Below are 19,869 nucleotides of genomic sequence, written 5' to 3'. Positions count from 1 at the left end.
CTCTTCACAGATAATAAATAGAGCTGTAGCCAAACTGTAGATGCAAAAAGAGGCTTACATGGACCAGTATCTTCTGCTTAAAGCTCAAAGATACACATGGCTCTGCTGGGGCATGGCAAGGATACAGAGCCAGGTATAGCAGACCTTGCAGCAGCAGGTTCTACAAATTCCGCAAGGCCATGGGCTGAAAGTGGAAAACACGTTTTTGTGTGTTTGGCGTTTTTTTGTTTGCCTTTTTTTTTTTTTTTTTTTAAATGTTGAAACTGCTCCCTTCACTCCTACAGCTTTCATTCCAAAATGACATTGGAGGAGGGAGCCTCTGGTCCTGCTCAATGACTCCTCCTTTTCGTCTGCATCCTCTCGACCCTTCTCTGCCAAGTCTCTTGAGGCGGTTTGAGGTCATTTCCCCATTAGAAAAATTACTGTTAGAGACCAACCCCTCAATTTGTTCCAGGACTTGAAGAGTGAGACGAATTTTTTCCTTGCCAAAAAGATACTCAGGCAGAAACTCTCTTGGCAGAAACCTATGGGTTTTCTGGCCCTATCTCTGCATTTGGATACATTCTGTTACACAGGATGATGCAATTCCTGTATATCTCAACAGAAGCACGTATTAAGCTATGCCTTGTTCTTTCTGATGGCCAGACATGCTTTTCTGTAACACTGCAACTTATTCTACCTGTTTGTTGTTATTACTATGTATATTCTCTTAGAACAAACAAGAATGAATCTATTAAAAAGGAGAAATAAACATCATTATTTCTGCATTTTTACAAATAAATGTTCCTATTCTTATCAGCCCTCCTAGTTTTCCAGTTTGGAAGCCGCAGAAAACACGGCTAGATACTCCTTCAACAAATCCCTTAAACTAATAATATCTAGAGCCATCTGGAAGTTTCACAGCAATAACTAGACCCACAATAATTTTTTAACTACTTTTAAATATTTGCCAAATGTCTTGAGAACCCACATCGAAGCCGATGGGTGCTGGTCACACTGCAGCTTTTGAAGCAACAGCTTTCCCTACAAAGTTTGGACCCATGCGTTTTGTACATGGATTGAACTTACAGATGGGTTGGCTGCCCAAGGGCAGGGAGTAACACTTCTACACAGAGTCATTTCTGCTTTGCTATATTATTTGGAAGCTATGCTTCACACAAGCAGATGCTTTTGCAAATACCCAGAAGTTGGCAGCACTTTGAAGATGGTCACCAAAACTAATTGCACAGTAGAAGGCAATAATTTGATCCTCAAAGTCTTCACACATACACTTCAGATTTTGCAGAAAAACACGGTCCTGACCCCTGCTCGGTACAAATCACAAGTCGTATTTACACTGGGCTTCCCCAGATCTCATGACAAACTCCTGCTGCTCTGACAGCCATCTCTGGATGAACAAACTTTGTACACAGGAGCACGTGCAATATCATTTTCCACCATCCCAGAAATTCTCCTCACTTTGCTAAGACTGATATAGTTTCTGAAAAATTATAAAAAATTATAAACCTGCCCTTGCACATTCAAGTTCTAAAGCCAAAACCCAAATCTAACCATTTATAAATGCCAGGCTGATAACAGGAAGACGGGCAGAAACCAGTACAGATTTGTGAAGACGTACTGTATTTCGTTTAGTTGTTACAGAGCAGTAAGTTCTATGGAGAGACGGAAACCCTTTGGTAAAGTTCATGACATGATCTCATATGATGATTTTTTAAAGGAATTTTTTTTTCCTAGAAAGCCATAATAAAGTTACATGAAATATACGAGCACATCTGGATTTTTCTGTTTGCTATCTATCCAAATCAAACCAGCCCTGCTCTGAAGACTGAGTTTCAAGGTGGGACTTTCACATTGAATACATACTCAAGGAAAAACCTGTCTCTTCTTACCCAGTGCAAGAGGAAGGTGATGGACAGACAGACAGGATTTCCTTGATGATATTTTTCCAGGGATGAGAGCACTAAGAGATGCCCTAGAGGCAGCTCTGCAAAGCCCAACCTCTCCAATGAACATTTTCACAAAAAAAAACAACCCAACCCAGTTAACCCCCCCAGCAAAAAATCCTCACAAGTTTCAGATGATGCAGCTACCAAGGGAATACCTGTAGAAATATTTTAGAATGAGTCACAACTAATACATTAATCCTTGCTATTAATAATTAGTTTGTCCTTCTGCAGACCATTTCACCCAAGGATATCTCAAAGGACTTCCCAACCGTTCGCTAAGCATCACCACATCTCTCCTACCATAGGTAACCAGCAGGGCTGAAGCAGTTTGAGAGATCAGGAACTTGGCACTTGGGATAAGGCAGCGACTTGCCGGAGATATTAAACTCTGCAATCAGTGCCAGGAGCAGAAGCCAAACAAAGCCTGCACTGGAATCAATTTTCAGGCTTTTTTGGGATGGTTCTGTTTCACTTATTTTTTAAAATAAATATGTATTTGAGGAGCTGTGCTCATTATGGTGGTTTACTTACAGGAGGCAAAGCTGTGTCCGTGGGTAATTATATGTGGGTCTCCCGTAGGAGTCTCTGCTATGTGGCAGACTTCACCCCTGGAGCGTTAAAATACAAACACTGGAACAAGGTCTTTTTCTGCGATCCTGTTTATTTTTTGAGAAATGCTCCTGATTGAGCTGGAAAATGCTCTCCCATCACCCCAAAGGCCAGGGGTCCCTTCTTTTTCATGCTGGCCCCTGTTACAGACTCCCCCAATAACTCAGCTAATGCGCCTATTTTTCATAATACATCCAGCTGCCTTACAAAAAGCCAATGAATTATTCTTGGTTTTAGTGCAACCGCTGAAAATATTTCAAAGTGAAAAGGAATTGACCCAACCTACTGTGCACATTATTTATTCAGAGGTAGTACAAAAACGAGTCCCTGATGTTACTAAAACAAATCCTAATAAGGACAGAGAGCATCAATTACAGGCTTTCCTTTATAGTCCTATATATCTCTTTCCCTTTCTAGAGATAGTATCACATGCAAGAGGGCACTGTGTTGGCTTTCAAATCTATTGAGCTTTCATAATTATAACCTCCATTTTAACCTCTTTTATAGGACATACTATACCATTTCATGTTATGTTCCTTGAATCCCAACCAACCCTATGAGAAAGTGTCTTTAAAGCTCGCTTCTTATAAGACGTGCATAACATGGGAAATATTAAGCATTCATAACATCGTGCATACATTACATCAGGGTGCCGAGCGCAAGGAAGAGCAAAGCAAAATATATATCTTGTGAACCTCACTTGGACTCTTGCTTTAAGCTCAGTAAATATTCAGCATGCACATATCCTGACATAATGAAACCATGGAAATATTAATTGCAGTGGAATAGCTGGATTTTTTTTTTTTATCCCATCTGTATGGAATGTCCTTCTATTTAATCAAAAAGCTTGGAATGATTCCTAATCTATCATAAAAATTTTTAAGGACATGATTAATTCCATTGTTTAAATTCTGTTTTATTGCCACAAGAAACTCTCATAAATGATCCTGCACCTTTCTCTGTGATAATTTCCTTCTAAAGTAATATACTAATTAATTTCAATTAAATATATGTAAAAGAAGATATATTTTGAAAAATGCTTCTCCCTTGCCATTTGTTAATATATTGAAAAAGTGTAAACCTTGGAACATTTAGCATAGAAAATATTCATTTTTGGTAATTTCTCAAGGGGGCAATTTATTAAATGAAAGGCTTTTAACATTAGCTAAAAGCAGCCCTGTAAATCATGTGTGTCATCAAACTGCTTCATCACTTCATTAATTTAAAAGATTATTATATGCGTAACTGACATAATTTTGAACAATGTTACATGGTTAATTTATTAATGTAGAAAAGCAGAAATGACATGCTGAATTGATTTATTGTTATAATTGTATAATTTTAGAACTTTTCCCTGTGACTTTCACCAACAGAACAAATGATTCAGGGTGAAATTGTGCCATTGATTTTTCTTTTCTTTTTTTAAAGGCAGGACTACTCACTGATGTCTGCAAGGATTTAAGAAGAGATGGTCCAGCATGGCTCCTCTGTGTTTCAGTAGGAGCTGTTGAAAGATCTCCGTTACAACCCATAGTCACCTTGTGGTTTTAGTAATTCTAAACCACTTTTTTTCCCCTTTCAGTAGTCAAAGCCATCTAAAAGTTATTGTAGTTACATTAAAAACCTGATTCTGAGTAAGGATGCTTAAATGTGCATATCCTCTAAGCTCTCCATGTACACAGAAAGAGGATTTTGGGTGGTAGAGCTTGCCCAGCTCCACCAAAGAACCTAGAGCCTTCCACAAACCAGCCCACAGTGTTTTTGGTAATAATTACATTAGTGAGCAGTTAGTCCTGGCTTCATGCCCAAGCTGAAAACATAATGCAGCATCATTTCTTTTCTAGGCACTGTGTGGAAAGCACAGATCAACTTGTCTTCAATAATAGAATACTACGTTTGGGATTTATTTTTAGATTGAAATGATGCGTGACTCTGAAACTCTGCAAAGCTGGTGGAACATTCCTTGTTTCTGCCCAAAGGCGCGTGTGTGAGGGCAAGCAGATCCTACTAAAACAACCTTGACCCAAAAACCTGTGAGAGAATAATGTTAAATCAAGATTTAACTAAAAGGGACCCCAAAACACTTGGGCCCACGCTCGCCTTTGGGGATGTGCTAACGTGCTTCCCTTTAGCAGAGCCAAGAGGAGCCCAGCAAAGCCCCCCCGGCTTCCCCAAGCTCTGTGTCCTGCTCTGCAGTTTGGCTTTTTCAAGATGAATTGTCACCAAAACAGCTAAATTTTTTGTCTGTGTTTTGGCTGAATTTCGTGGCCCTGGACTTGTGCTCCATTGTTATGGTTGTGCTCAGAACAGGGTTGTATGGAAGTACAGGTGGTTGTACAACGCCCTTATGGCAATTTTGCACCATATGAAGAAACAAATGTCTTCAACAACATGGCTGTCTGTCTGTCCCAAGAAATGATCCTGGTGATTTTACAGTGCTAACTGAAGCTCTGGTTCCAGAAACATCTCCTTTTCCAACATAAGCCTTGATATAGGAAAGCTTGTAAAGGATGACCACAGGTATGTCCTATTTGGAGCAGCATTTATGTTGCATGGGGAGGTGTTGGCAAAATTATGGGAATAGTCACTAAAAAATTATGGGAATAGTCATTAGAGTCAGTCCAGCCAGAGCCATTGGTGATGCCCTGGTTGGACCTCCAGTGCCTACTCCCACTGGACACATATAACCACAGTATAGATGTTCCTGAAACCTTGAGTCACCTCCAGCCTCATTTGATGCTAGTGTTGGTATGGATGTCCCCAAAACCTTGGGTCACCTCCAGCCTCACTTAATGCTAGTGTTGGTATGGATGTCCCCAAAATCTTGGGTCACCTCCAGCCTCACTTAATGCTAATGTTGGTATGGATGTCCCCGGAACCTTGGGTCACCTCCAGCCTCACTTAACGCTAACATTAAGCAGATGAACTGAGCTTTAGGTCTTTGACTACAAACTGAGAGGATCAGGACTGGAATGGATGTCCTAACAGCACAGCCTAAAGTCCAGTAGCCAAATTTGTTTTGCTAAAACCCAGCACACCAGCCGCATTGACCTCACTGTACCTGTTAGTGTTTGAACTTGCTGTCACCTGCGCCAGGCCAGGAACACAGGGCTGGAAATGGGGAAATGTGGGCTGCATGCTGAGCGATGCTCATGCAGGGTGTGAAAGCCTGGGGCATGTCTCCAAACTCCTCTTTTTTGTACTTTTTGTTTATTTAGATATGTCTTTAGATGATCAGACACATGGGTCTGGCTTGTAGAAGGGCCATCTGAGATGCCAATAATAAGGGTACCAAAATCAAAGAATTTCACAGTCGATAAGATTTAAAATGCAAATTAAAAACTAGACCGTTTCAGAGCAGCAGTTAAGGATCCTGCATCATCAAATGGTGTCACAAGAGCACTCTGGGCAATTACTAACAATTTTTAACAGAGTATTTTTCATTCCCTGTAATCTTACATAATGCCTTTCATATGTAATACCTTGAGCATGTGCAGTATGCAAAATACTCTACCAACTGTATACAGACAGAAATAATTTCACCATTAAAAGCAGCCACGGACAGGGTGCAGAATGGTGACCAGATGGTCTGTGCATAGCACACGCTGCAAGACTAAAGAGCAGGGGAAAATTTTAGCTGAGACTGCTGGGGCAAACCCAGGCTCTTATGAAAAGCACCATGTGGTTTTTAATGTGCACAGAGTGAAGACAGGACCTCTGATTTTAAGATACTACCCCCCAAGACGTAAATTATCCAGAAAGGCATCCTTCATGCCATGAAGTTTCAGCCCATCACTCACGTATGTTATTTCAACGCTCACAAGTTAGATAGGGCGTATTATAAATCTCCAATTATCTCTGGCATGTGCGCAGTTGACTTTTATTTTTGATGATGATTTTTTTCTTTCCCAAATGGTGTCACTAAGGACATGGGGAAACAATTTAGGAGATTAAAAAAAGAAAATTCAGCCAAATGCTTTCTTACAGGAAACATTTATTTGCACTCGAGTGTCTCATCTAACAAAGTTCCACCATATTTTCCCACAACAAACAGGAACTTGTCTGCATTAGCATTTTAAGAAATGAATCCTAAAGACTAGTAAGTGTCAATACGCTGTCACAAGCAGGATTGATGGCTCTTAGCAGAGGTCTTCTCACATGAGTGCAAATGACTGTCTTTTCGTTCATCACAGGCATTTTGGTCAACACGAACTTTCCTTATTTTCACATGGCCTTTAAAATCCTTACAAAAGCAAAACAGAAGGGCTGACCCTGTCCTACCGTAATCAGTGGCAAAACTCCTCCTTGACCGATAGAAAGCAAAATAACAACCCAAGTACAAGCAAATGGAATATTATAATTTTCTGCAACCTTAACTTGCAGATCACATCACAATTCGAGACCTTAAAAGGTGTGAGAGAGACAATTTATGGAGAATAACTTGTTTTAAAAACGAAACACACATTATACATGATCTAGAGTGGATATGTCCCGGGCAAAAAGAGCTGGTTTGATCTGACTTTTGTTTTATATTTAGTGCTGCAAACATCTGCTAGCCTTATTACAAATTGCACTTTGGTAGTCATAATTAGTAACCACATGATGCTGTTCTACATGTGACATTCACAAAATCAGAAAAATATGGGACAGTGGAAGTGCTCTATTAATGTAATTTCTAGATGTGACATAACAACCACTGTGTGACTTTCTTAGCTTCCCCATCCTCTCCTGACACAGAGGGATCCCTTTTTCTTTTTTTAGGAAAGATATTTTAACTGAAGCAACAGCTTAGTTACAAATTTCCTCTTGGTGAAGATTGTCACCAGTGATATCTACCAGCTTGAAGATGAGGAGTGCTGTCTCATGATGACAGAAATTTGAAAGCCTCTCCCCACTCTCAAGCTTGGGTGGACAAATGTGGACACACAGCAAAGATGAAGACAGTAAAGTTCCAACTAAAATTGTTAAGCTGCACGCTTCTGCGATGTAACACTGGCTATGCTTGAATATGGAACAGAAATCTCCAGGATTATAGCCACAGGCAGTAACTTAATTCAGATAATTCAACATCTATAAATCTCCCAACAAGAACAAGTTCTAAGTCAGTGGTAGGGTTTAGGGGTACTAGAGTCTGCCAGAAGTGGGGGAGAACAGGAGGGTAAAGAAAAAAAAGCGATGGTTTGGGACCCACACCCCTCTGCAGTAGCTCTCACAGCAAATCACTAACCATGAAAAAGAGTTTTTCCTCCAACAGAAATCTGGTTTCAAATACTTTCTTGTCAGGACAGTGTAAAACCAAAAATGCCAGACATCATTTGTGAAAAACCAATTAAGTGACAATCCAGACCCATTAAAACTGTCTCCCAACACTCCCCCCCGTGCAACCAAACTTAATAAATCAACCTTTTCAGACCAAAAATACTACAAAACAAAGAAATAATTGATAGCAATTTGGTTTCAGATGCTCCTCTCAAGGCATCAGTTCCTCTCCAGCTAAACCAGCCACAAATAGAGAGGTTCACAGGAAAGCAGTACATTGGTTTTTCAATATAAGCCTGGCCACGGTGGATCTCCATCACTTCCTCACTGTTTTGGATTCTCCAGGTGCCATTTCCATCAGCACTGGAGCCCTTCTAGCATCAGTGATGAGGTCCATCACCCCCCAGAACCTACAGTGGAGCAGACCACCCTCATCCCTCCATGCCCCAATGGAAGGACTGGGTCCCTGGGGCAAGCAGAGGACTGGAAATGAAGTGGGGTCTTTCGTAGCCAGATGTTTCACTCTATGACTGGCAAATATATTAACGCTGTGTGGCCATCATTTGATTCAGCTCCAAACATGACATCTAAGCTGTGGAGAGCAACAGTATTCCAGACAGTGGATTTAACATAAAGACATAATTACGAGAGGACTTGTTTTGGACTTGGTCATTGATGTCATGGCTAATGCTACCATCTGCTTTCCTTCATGGCAAAGCCTTTCTCCTCCCTTGTGCTCCAGTCTCTCTTCCCACAACTTGTGGCTTTTCTCCTATTGCCATCTTGCCTCTTCCACCTTCCCGTGAGCACTTACTTCTTCCCAAGTCAAAAAACTAATGCAAAACCTACCAGGTGAGCCAACCACACTGACCATACAAAGACAACATCTCTGTCTGGCTACATTCGCAGTGTGGGAGATACTTCCCTCAAATTATCCCTGCATGACCCTCTTGCTCTTGCACTCCTTCCATGTGCTGCAGGTCCCCATAGCAGACAGGACACTGGGTTAGATCTTTAGTTTTGAACCAATATGGCTTTTCTTATGTTATTTTTTGAACCTAGGAACCAGATATCAGCATCTCTATAGTGGGAATGCTCTCTTTAGGCAACCATACAAAATAGAGATGAGTGTTTTCTCTGAGGAGTCACCTACATCATCTACTGGAGACAGGATTGAATCTCCTTAGATACAACCAACAGATGTGCCTCCTGAACTGGCGATTGCACATGGTTACTGAGTAGTCTGCTTCAGTGCTTAACCATTTTTGGTACAAGTTTAAATTTAAATCTCCTTTACTGTGTATTAAGCTGATTATTTCTGTTCCTTCCCTTAACAGACATGGATTAAGGTCTCCTTGCCCTCTACTTCCTGCTAACCTTGCAGACAGTGGAAGACTGTTACCACTTTCTAGCTTAAAAGAATTGTATCCTGTCAGCTTTTCCGGTCATTTCATCCCAATATTATAGAAAACTTAAATCCTCTTCTCTCCAGAGCAAGCCGTGCTCTTTCTCCCTCTCCAAGAGGCAACAGGGCAGGCTCTGAATTGTCTGAGAGAAAAATGGCAGAGTCCAAAAAGCAGGCTAAGGCTCCCAAAGAAGATTTACGGCTGAGGCACTCAAGAGCTGTGTTGTCGGAGTGTTTCTCTTGGAAAGCCCTTACCCCTGCCCCGATGGCAGCGGGGCTGTGGTATTGCTGCTGCTTCTCCTTCAGGGGGGAGAGGCGGGGGCATATATGGGTAATTAGCACTTTTTCAAGGGTGGTGCTGGAGGGAGAAGGGAAAACAAACATAAAATAAAATCCAGGCAAGAGGGTAATAATTCCATCATCAAAGCTGACATACTGCACCGCAAGTCCTTTGAGCAGCAGAAACTTGACGTGGAAACCCCGTTGAAAGAGAAATCTTTGTATGAGCCTTTCTCATAGGATAATTTTAGAATCTGGCACTTCTTTTCACAGGGACAGTTTAAAATCTGGAATCGTTCACAGACATCCAGGGCCATTAGGTCATGGAATATGACTTCTTCTAAAACGGAGGCCAATGAATTTCACCTACATACCTTTATAAACATTTTTGTAGGGAGAAGTTTCTTCACAAGTGCGAGTTTCCATGGGGAAAACTGTATGCTTGAGAGCACAGTCATGACTTCCACCCAGAAACCCAACTCCTTGAACCACTGGACTCTGACATCAATAGAAGGGTGCTCTGGAAACTGTGTGTGCTTCCCACCCTACTTGTATCTTCCTCCTGGACAAAGCCATTAGTCCTCACTTCTCTGAGCTAGACCCAGACAGATGTCTCTAGGACCTTCCAACAATCAGAAACTCCTCAGACCAAGTACCTAGTGTCACTGCATGGGCACTGGAGCATTTTTTCTGGTTTTGGTTGGAGGCAGGGAAGATTTTGCTACAGACAAAAGACACAAGAGCGAAGGAGGATGAAGGCTGTGGAAAAGGTGACACATCTTTTTGATAAATTTATTAAGGACCTCTACTTTCCCCTTCTCCTGAACAAAAACCTGTTTTTGTTTCCCATGAAAATTCACACCAAAATGTTTACTCTGACAGATTGAAAGAAGGAAACAGAAGACCCTAAATGTATTCTGAGTGTTCCAGCATCTTTGAATCGGAATAGTTTTCTCTCTTCTTTACAATAAAACTACCTTTCTCGTGCCTTTTCTGTTCAGCCTCCCAAGCAGGCAGCCTAGAGATGCTCACAGCTCTAGGGCTGTTGCTTCGGAAAGAGGTGTGGTTTGAAGAGGTTTACTTTTACTAAATCCCCTTTCTTAGGACATTTGTTCTCCAAGCCTCCCAAGGCTATCAGATGTACTATCGAGGCAGGGAATGATGCCATCAAAGAGGCAAGGTATTAGAGCATAACCACTTGAATGGTAGAAATGTGCATAACCTTTCTATGTATTTCTGTAACTTCCCAATTCTCTCGCCAGTTTCCCTTCTTTTGGTGAGCAAAGTCTCTCCCGGTGCTCCTCCTTCACCACTCTGTTCCCCGTCTCCCTCCCCCTACTCAACCCTACCACTTGGCTCAAACTCTCTTTGGAAGTCATCAGTTTTGCGGCTCCTTCATGAGATGCATTGATTTTGACCATCAGTAGCACTGCCTGGGAAGCTAAGGGGGAGTAGGAAAGAAGAGCTGATCTCCACAGCTTTGCAGTCCATTCTGAGGGTACGAGGTTGATTCCTGCCATGATGAGTTGATGTAATTATGCAAACCCACAACTGAAATCTTTCATTGAAGATTACTGCTTGGTATCAGAGTGAAAGCTCTCATTGTATATCAGGGAAACTTATTTGTCAAAGCAACATACCTGGGTATTTTCATACTTAAAAAGTGATGCTTCTGGTGGGGTAAATAAATGTTCAAGTATAATCAGAGTTCACACGTATGTTGATGAAAAATAAGATATCATGGAACTCAAAACAAACCAGCAGAACAATAAAACCAACAACAAAACCCAGCAAAAGCATCAATTCTGCCTCCCTGACCCCCAAGGTCAGCAAAACCTCTTCAAATCAAGAAAGACTGCACTGGCAGACAACTATGGGAGGCTTTACATTAATGTTTTCTTCCTTTGAAAAGGCTTTAAATGCTTTTCTTATGTTTTTACAAAAGCTTTTACATTTTCTAGGGGTTCTCTTTCTGTCTGAATGCCACTGGTAGCAAAGGAAAGGAAATTCTTCATGTCCTTTTGTTGAAGCTACAGCGAGGGCTTCATGAGAAAATTCCACATGCATGGAGCCCTGCATGGGCTCCTGTAGATGGGAAGGAGAGGAAATCAACACCAGACAAAGAAAAACAGATGTTTCATCCGTGGCCATATCAACAAATCAATATTAATCAATAATGAGATCCATTTGTTACCCCTCAGAGCTGATCGCCTGACTGCATTTTCCAAGGCTCCATTGGGCTGAAGTCCAAGGGGATGCTGCCACTCATGCAAATGGGCATGAAAGCTTGTCCCAAAATGGCAGCCACGCAAGCCAGGCGTGCACCCTACCAGCCTGTGCTGAGGACCAGCATCCAGCCTTGATCTAGACATCCGTAACTAGTTAAAGATCTGTTTATTACGCTCAGCAACATACTCAGTTTAGAGAAAGCTACGTCACCATTTACCAGTACTCCTTGTTTTGATGTCAGTCCCCAACATGCTTTTTTTAATGATTATCAAATCATTATGGGCCATTCCCTGCAGAAGACATTCCCCAGAAGTTGCATGGACCCATCCAACATTCCTCCTACATCTGAGCTGCAGTTGGTGAAAGCAGAGAGAGAAGACGAGTGGGGAAAAAAGGAAAAGCCAGTAGTTGGGAAATGGAAAGGAAGGGAAGGATTAAATGAAAAGCTCTGCCAGGATGTAGCCATGGGGAGCTAATTCACCATGGGCAGATCAGCTTGAGGGAGGACTGAGTTTAAAGGGTCGTAGTCTAGCAGACAGCTGGCACTCAGCTGGTGATGCTGCTGGTGTGTGCTGTTCCAACACAGCCTATAATCACCACCACAATGCGTTCTGGATTTTTTAATTTCTTTCTTTTTTTTCAGAGTGACTTGTACAGGAAATTTTTCCTCATCACATGCAAAAGCTGTTCCGATTCCCCAAAGTAAGAGGCTTGGCAAGTCAATTACAAGGAAAGTAGAAGTGCTAAAGCATATGAACAAATTTTAACAACGTGCAAGCGTAACTTTTATTGCCAACAGTAGATGCACATTGGAATTTGAGGCGGGGGGAAGAAACGCTGATGAAGTGGCAAAATACAGTTGTTTTGCTTTATCTACAGAGAACGCTGTGGTTTCATTTGCAGATGAATCACTTTGTTGTGATTTATTCAGTTTTTAAATGGATCTGATTTATTTTCCCAGGGGATTTGAGAGATTTCTTTAGTAAAGCAAGTTATGGAGCTGGCTTACAATGAAAGGCAAGATAATTGCACCAAAATGTTTGAAGAAGATCAAGTTAGGGTGTCACCTGCCAGAACATTCTGACAACAAACCAGAACAAAATCCAAGAATATAAGAACGTAAACAAAAAAGCAAACAAAAAAGTAAATAAACGACTATTAAAAAAAAAAAAAGGAGAAAACTAGAATCTAGACAAACCAAACACAGACCTGCCAGTTGTTGAAAAAGCCTTTAAGGAATATCTTCCTTTGGAGGACTCTGTTCCAGGGCACTACAATATCAACTTTGCCAGAGCAATTAAATTGTTTAATAATCAAACCTGGATCTCATTTATACAGCATATGAACGTAGTAAAATAGAGTGTATGGGAAGTGTGCTGTACAATAAGATGTGGTTTATTTCATGTCACAAGTTTTCTGGTGATTAGATAGTTCATATAACAGGAAAAAATGTTAACACCTAACGAATATAATATATACAGCCAGCAGATTTGCCAGCTTCAATACTTTTCCTACATTCACAGTCTTTTTTTTTTTTTTTTTTTTTTTTATTTTGAATCCCATTGAGAACATGGAAGTTGAAGATTCAATCCAAATCTCAAGATTAAGTGAAAAGATGCTCTCAGGATCTCCGGGACTCTTGTACCTGGCTGCAGAATAAAGCTTTCTAAAATAGAAAGAGTTATACTTAAACATACAAAATCTATCATTCTGGCAAAAGTTTTAAGCTAGAGATGTGTCTGCTCCAGACATAAGCAATTTTTCTCAAGAGTTTCTACATAAACAATTTTTGCTTCCCTTCTTACACATATATGAAATGAAATGAATGTGAATGGTTTTGAGCATCACTATCATAAGAAATAATACAAAGTTTTGCCATTTATACTCTGGCTAGAAAGTACTCTCTTCAAAATATCAGCCACATGAGATGATACCTACGCAACCAAATGCAACTCTGCAAACCACCTTCTGTCATCAGAAACACTTTGGTTATGAAGAAGCTCTTGTTTTCAGCACAGAGGAATCGACTGAAGCTCAACTTTCTGCCATGGAAGAACTGATACGGATAACGTGGCCAGATCTCCTGGCAGGAGAGGACTCAAAGTTTATTTGAGCATCAAGTGAAACACCTCCCACTTAAAAAGTGAGCGTCCTGCGGCAGGTTGGAAAGAGTTTACAATAGGCTTTGATGCCCTTGCTCAGCCACATTTCCTCTTCCAGGATTTGTTGGGAAGAGGGGGAGGGTGAAAAGGGAACAGGTCCCAAACCCTTTACTATCTCTTCTGAGCTTGTTGCCTTTTGTAAGCCACAAAGAACAGATTTTCTTTTGTAAATCCTTAGTAATTAAACGAGTACTTCACTGGCTATATTCTTCAATGGTCTTGTTTCCTAGGTTTTGCCTTTGACAGTCATATTTTGCAAAGGCTGCTAAGATGACTAGGGACCTTACCCTACTTAACACTAAACCAATTGATGCCCGCGCACACTGCATGAAGGAGGAAAAGTTTCATTAATGGCACTTCATTAAAGAACTGCACTGGAAAGCCCTAAATGTGACCGAACCAACCAAAATCCAGAGCAAGCTGTCTATTAGGAAAGCAACAAAGACAGTTTCGGAAACTGAACTCTGGCTCCACTGCAGAGGATTAGGAAGAGTGATGGGATTAGTGTTTAATGACTTGGGGCAAGAGACAAAGGGAATTTCGACAAAGAGGCTTAGATATGGAAGAATTAACACTCTCTATCCCAACCATGCCTCTGATGACTTCCAGCATTCTTTCCTGGTTCTGTTGAAGTTGCGAGGGGGGGGAACAAAACAAAAAAAGACTAGCGGGGCTTTAATACCTCCTTAGCCTTTTCTTATCACAGTTCTTTCTCTTTTTAAAGAAAGAAAAGATCTTTTAATTTTTCCTAATCAATGAAATAAGCAAAGTTGCTAAGGGCTCGTGCTTCAGCACGATGCAGATGCTCACATTCCTTAGCCATACATTAATGAGTGATACTTGCTGATGCTACAGACCTCTCTCTATATATATCTATTCATATATTCATACATATCTATAGATATATGTATTTATATAGAGATATAAATATATCTATATAGATATAAATAAATATCGATCTCTATGTATTTGTACAGATAAAGCACATACCTTCAAAATGATTCAACAGGGAGTGGAATTTTCTCACAACTGCATGGACTTGAGAAATCCTCTTTGATTTGGCTTTCTCTTACATAATATGGAGCAGGGTGAAACAGGCAGGAGGAGCACATAATTCCTTTACTCATACAGTTAATCACAGACTTTCCCAGAGTGACACAATTCAGGGTAGAACATATATTAATGATCGGTAGAGTGCATAAGCCTGATTTTGCATACAGGTGTAACTCCATTGGAGTAACTCGTGATTTAATTCAGCATAAGGAACAAAGAGAAGGAAGACTAAGCAGTAATTATTCAGCAGAGAAAACCTCTTGAAGCTAAAAGTAATTATTTTTTTTACTTCCCAGTAAGGAAACTGATCCCCAAATCTGAGATACGGAGACATTAACGTATGTGAGCTCTAAGCAGCACTCCAGTTTCTGACCCTTTGGGCACTAACATTGAGGAGACATCGCTTAAACAAATACACTGCAACCACCAAACACCTGTGAGGAATGAGCTTAGGGGATCAACCTGCATGTCCCTGAATTGGGGCCTGTTATATCTGCTGTTTTGACTTTCACAGAGGTAGAGACATCATCCCACAACTGTACAAAATTTTCCTGCATTGTAAACCAACTCAACATGTAGGATTTTTTCTTTTAAACCAACCCAAGGCGCTTGCAGCAAAGCCAGGTATTCGTTTCACATGTTAGCCAATATGAAATGCTCCCAGAGCAGCTTTAGACTCCAAAGTATTATTTAACCAGTGTGGTTTAGTAGGACAATGGCAGCCCCCTGCCGTAATCCATTCAGGGGCAATACCATCAGTCAGTGTGAAATTAAATACATTACAGGGTAAGAGCTTAATGCGTTTTATAGGCAGTTGTTCATCCACATCAAACTTTAGCTTTTAAAATCCTAACATTTGATCCCACAACAGGAACCATGCCTCGAGAATGAGATTGGCACATTTGCACTGCCAGCAGGGCAGAAAAAGCAGAGCGCAGCCTTTAGTGAGAAATGCAATTGCCTGAGAGGGAAAAATGCTCGCGTTGAGAGAGCTCTGCAGAGTACAATTGCTTGTAATGCATAAGCAGGACTGGATAGACGGGAAATACAAACCAGGGCTGGCTGGCTACGGGCTATTAGAATCAGTGTTTCCTACCCCGGTGCACGTGGGTTTCACTTATATACCTATACATATAATATTAATAATAGCGTTTCTTTAATTCATCCATACAAATTCTGGTTCTGCAAACTGTTACGCATGTCATCCTTATTTCCCACAGAGTTCGATGGGACTTTTTGCTTGGGCAGGCGTTATTCCCACATCAGAGTCCACAGGCTCGTGCTTTTTTACTAGCTGAGTGCTCTTCCTTGACCCAGCTACCAGGTCTTGCACAGGGGTTGTGCCCACCCCTCCTCTAAATCCCAAACATCCTGCCTTCCTTTCACCACAGAAACAGACTGAGCTGCAAAAACAGTTCGTAAAAGAGATGTACGGAAGGCGCCAAGCAGAGGAGACTGTTAAATTCTGCTCTCGGTTACACTTGCTTAATGCAGGAGTAAATTCCATTTGCTTCAGCCGAGTTACTCCGGATATAAATAGGTGTGAGATCAGAACTGGGTCCTTGGAGAGCCCTCTGCCTTCTGTGATGCTGCTTCTTAAAATGAAGCGCTGATAACCCTCAGTGGTAAAAAAATTATTATTTAAAATATCTTCAGAGCTATCTGTTGCCCAAAATGGCTTTTAACTGTTGAAAGGACATCAAACATTTAAAAATGCATAATCTGCTCTCAGCACCGGCACACAGTGCCAGGAATATTCGTCAGCCTTATGTTTTTGGATCGTATGTCACAGCGGATTATCTGACACTCCATGAACATTGACTGCTTCCTCCAGTTGCGGCTACAAAAACTTGTTCTCAGGCATGTCACTGGATGCTACAAGCACCATGAAGTGGACTCTGCCTTCACAGTAAGGGTATTGTATCTCCCCAGCCTATGAGCAAAACTATGCCTTATACACTGATAATGCCTTCCCCTCTTTGAACAGAGAGAGCCAAAAGCAACTTTGATGAGTTTTCTTTAGCGCTGAACATTTGGATAACTCTTTTAAAATATTCCAGGGCTCCAGATGCTATTTATCCAGTGGTGCGAGTTGAGAGCTGTAAGCCCCACACCTAAAGAAAGGCTTTATTGCCTGGGGTGAGTGGGTGGGAAACTCTTTAGGCTCAAATGGGGTCAGTGAAGCTACAGGCGAGCGCTGCAGCTGACTCCGAATACAATGGGGGAAGGGGACAAGAAAAAAGGATGCAGGGAAATCAAAGGAAGAATTGAATTTATTTGCGGGCTTGTGTTGTCTAGCTAAACAGAGACAAGAAAGGGAAGGCTGGGATCCTCCTTTGCAAAATGTATCAGCTAGCCAGAAATACTTTCATTCACAATAAAGTTCTTTTTAGTTTTACTCTCTCTTCCTGATGCCAAAATTAGTCCTTTAAAGGACACTCTTTTGGTCTCTACCTTCTTTCCTTTCAACTGTGCTTTATGTGCTTTTCTAGGACAAGTGGGAATCATGTTGAAGAGACCAGAGGAAGAAAACCTCTGCTGCACAGACACCTGCCTCTTGCACTACTTCTCTCTTTCTGTTCTTTCCTGCAGCTCCCGCACATGCATTGCACTCCTTGCCAATGCACTGGGCAGCCCAGATTCTACAATTTTAAATCTCCTTCTGTTCTTCTCATGTTTTTTCCTGCATTGGGAGATTGCAAGGCTAAGTCTGTTCCTAAATGCCACCAGTTTCCCTTTCTTACACCCCCTCCCATCCGCAGGTTCTCAATGATGATGCCATGCAACACAACGGCACTGCAGCCCTTCACCCAGCAGCTCATGAAAAGCTCTTAGGTGGTTGTGGACCAAGGAAGGCATGGAAAACACTACTGCAAAACAAGTCAAACCTACCCTGTGAACTACCCACACTGCATGGCCAAGACCACAGCTCTTACATCGCTGCCAAGAAGAGCCCAAGGGAATGGCTGCTCCTTGAATGGCTCACAGCCAAAAATGTCCAGTTGTTCTCTTGGGTCCTAAGCTCAATCGCAGACCAGGGTGACCCAAAGACACCAGCATGGGCATCACCAGTCACCACATGCACTCATCACAGCAGGTTTGGCTCTCGCAGCAGCTCCTGGGCAAGCCCAGCCCCAGATGAGATACAAAAGTTTTCACAAAAGCCTAAGAGACAACCCCCTGACCAAACCTACACTACCCCCTGGCAAGGAGGATGCAATGTTCTGACCCTGTATGTCTATTTTTCAGGATGGAGGAATAAACTCCTAAATTTTCTTCCCTTAAACTACATTTTGTCAACCACCCAGGAGTCTAGTTTTGGTAGCCAGACTCCCAACAGGTTGGATCAACACTGGCCACTGGTCATTAGCAGGACCAGAGGCTCGGAGGCACCAGCTGTCAATAGTCTGGAAATGCAGCTTGTTTGCACTTCTGTAGTGAAACATGATAATAAAGAGGAAACAAAAATCAGAAAGATCAACATATTTTTAAGGCAAACATTTGCCTTTTCCCCTCCTGCCAAGAAGGAAAAAAAAAGCTCCCCCAAACTTAATCAATAACAAAAAGTTCAAACAGAAAAAACCCCAAAAAAACAAAACAACTTCATCAAAAATTAATTGGCAGCTTTTCCTGCTGCTTTACCACAATTTTCTCTCTAATATCCAAATAGCTTGAGTATCCAACTCAATTTCTAATGGAAGGGAAACCCACATGCACCAGAGCTGTGGTTGTCTCAGCTCCAGGCTCAAGTACTGATGAATTCCTGGGAGGATGGAGGTGGCCTCAGGCTCTCACACCAGTTCTCCCACCACAATTTCCCCCCCTCCCCAAATTGCCGTCCCACTCTTAACCTTGCCCCCTCATCATTTCTGGGTGGGTCCTGAAAAGACACACATACTTCTTTGCCACTCCTTGTCTCAGCTGAAACCCATTCCCATCTACCATTACCTCACCCTGACACGGAGGTGCACCTCCGGGCTTTTTGGGAAAACCTATATTTCTCACAAAACAGGTGTCTTTGTGGGCAGAAGGGCTAAGTGGAAAAGCACCATGGAGTGATCAAGGTTTTTAGACCCAACACCATTAGCTTACTTTCTCCATTTGTTTCCCTGTTTTTACTAGTTGATATCCTGATGGCATCTTTGTAATAAATAGAGTTATTTAGAGCTCTTCAATAGCTGCTTTCAAGCCATCAGAGGGCAATTCCTCTCCCAGTCCCAAGTTGCTTAGCCTGGTCCATGCTGAAAATGAGTGCCATGGACAGGTTGTACTCCCAGGCATGTAATGGTAGCGTTGGGTTCAATCTGGCTTTCAACAGCAGACCTGTGAGGCTGCTCTGAAGTGGGAAGGGAGCTCTGAGACGTACACCCTGGCTGTGCTGCCCGTGCCCAATGCGTTATCACAGACCTTGAGATATTAAATATTTCAGGCTTGACTTCATCCCACTCCTCATCCTCAATAAGTTTCAATCCCTTTTGGCTTTGGATGCAAGCCTCATAACATAACCAAGAGAGTCAGAAATGGGAAGGCAAATCAAACAAACTCAACAGTTTTATCAGACTGATGCTGGGGACTGTGGCTTCTGATTTTAGACCCTGACTTATATTATACCTTCTGTATACCTTACCCTTGGACTGTATTTGCAGCAAAAGGTTTCTGCCTGATTTGGTGTAGAGAAGACCAGACTCACATCTGTTAAGTAAAGAAAATACAAAATTACTCTGCCTTTCCTCTGGTGAAACTGAGGAGGTGACCTGGCCCTGAATTAAACTTGGCAAAAATCCCCAGAGCTCAGTTAAGTTTTCTGTATCATTTTCATCCCCAGACACAGAGATGAGGTGACACGACCCCATCTCTATGTGCTTCTCCTAAAAAAGAAAAAAAAAAAAGGGTGGAAAAAAGTCCTTTGTGGTTTGTCTATGGACAA

At 41.7% G+C, this 19,869-nt stretch overlaps 1 long non-coding RNA gene across 9 annotated transcripts in view; it reads left to right on the top strand.

The window, feature by feature from the left end:
• Positions 1-14,091, top strand: part of LOC110360822 (uncharacterized) — a 31,877-nt gene extending 17,786 nt beyond the window's left edge. For 4 of the 9 annotated variants that reach the window (XR_010471904.1, XR_010471906.1, XR_010471903.1 and 1 more), the window contains 2 exons: positions 3,984-5,075; positions 9,152-14,091. This is a non-coding gene — a long non-coding RNA (uncharacterized LOC110360822). The remainder of the gene's footprint in view (positions 1-3,983; positions 5,076-9,151) is intronic. The other 5 variants (XR_010471909.1, XR_010471911.1, XR_010471907.1 and 2 more) reach the window with 3 other exon arrangements.
• The last annotated feature ends 5,778 nt before the right edge of the window (positions 14,092-19,869 follow it).

This window comes from Columba livia, chromosome 3, assembly GCF_036013475.1.
Source record: "Columba livia isolate bColLiv1 breed racing homer chromosome 3, bColLiv1.pat.W.v2, whole genome shotgun sequence".
Classification (NCBI taxonomy): domain Eukaryota; kingdom Metazoa; phylum Chordata; class Aves; order Columbiformes; family Columbidae; genus Columba; species Columba livia.
Note: the sequence above shows the minus strand (reverse complement) of the source record. Positions and strands in the feature narration are given on the sequence as shown.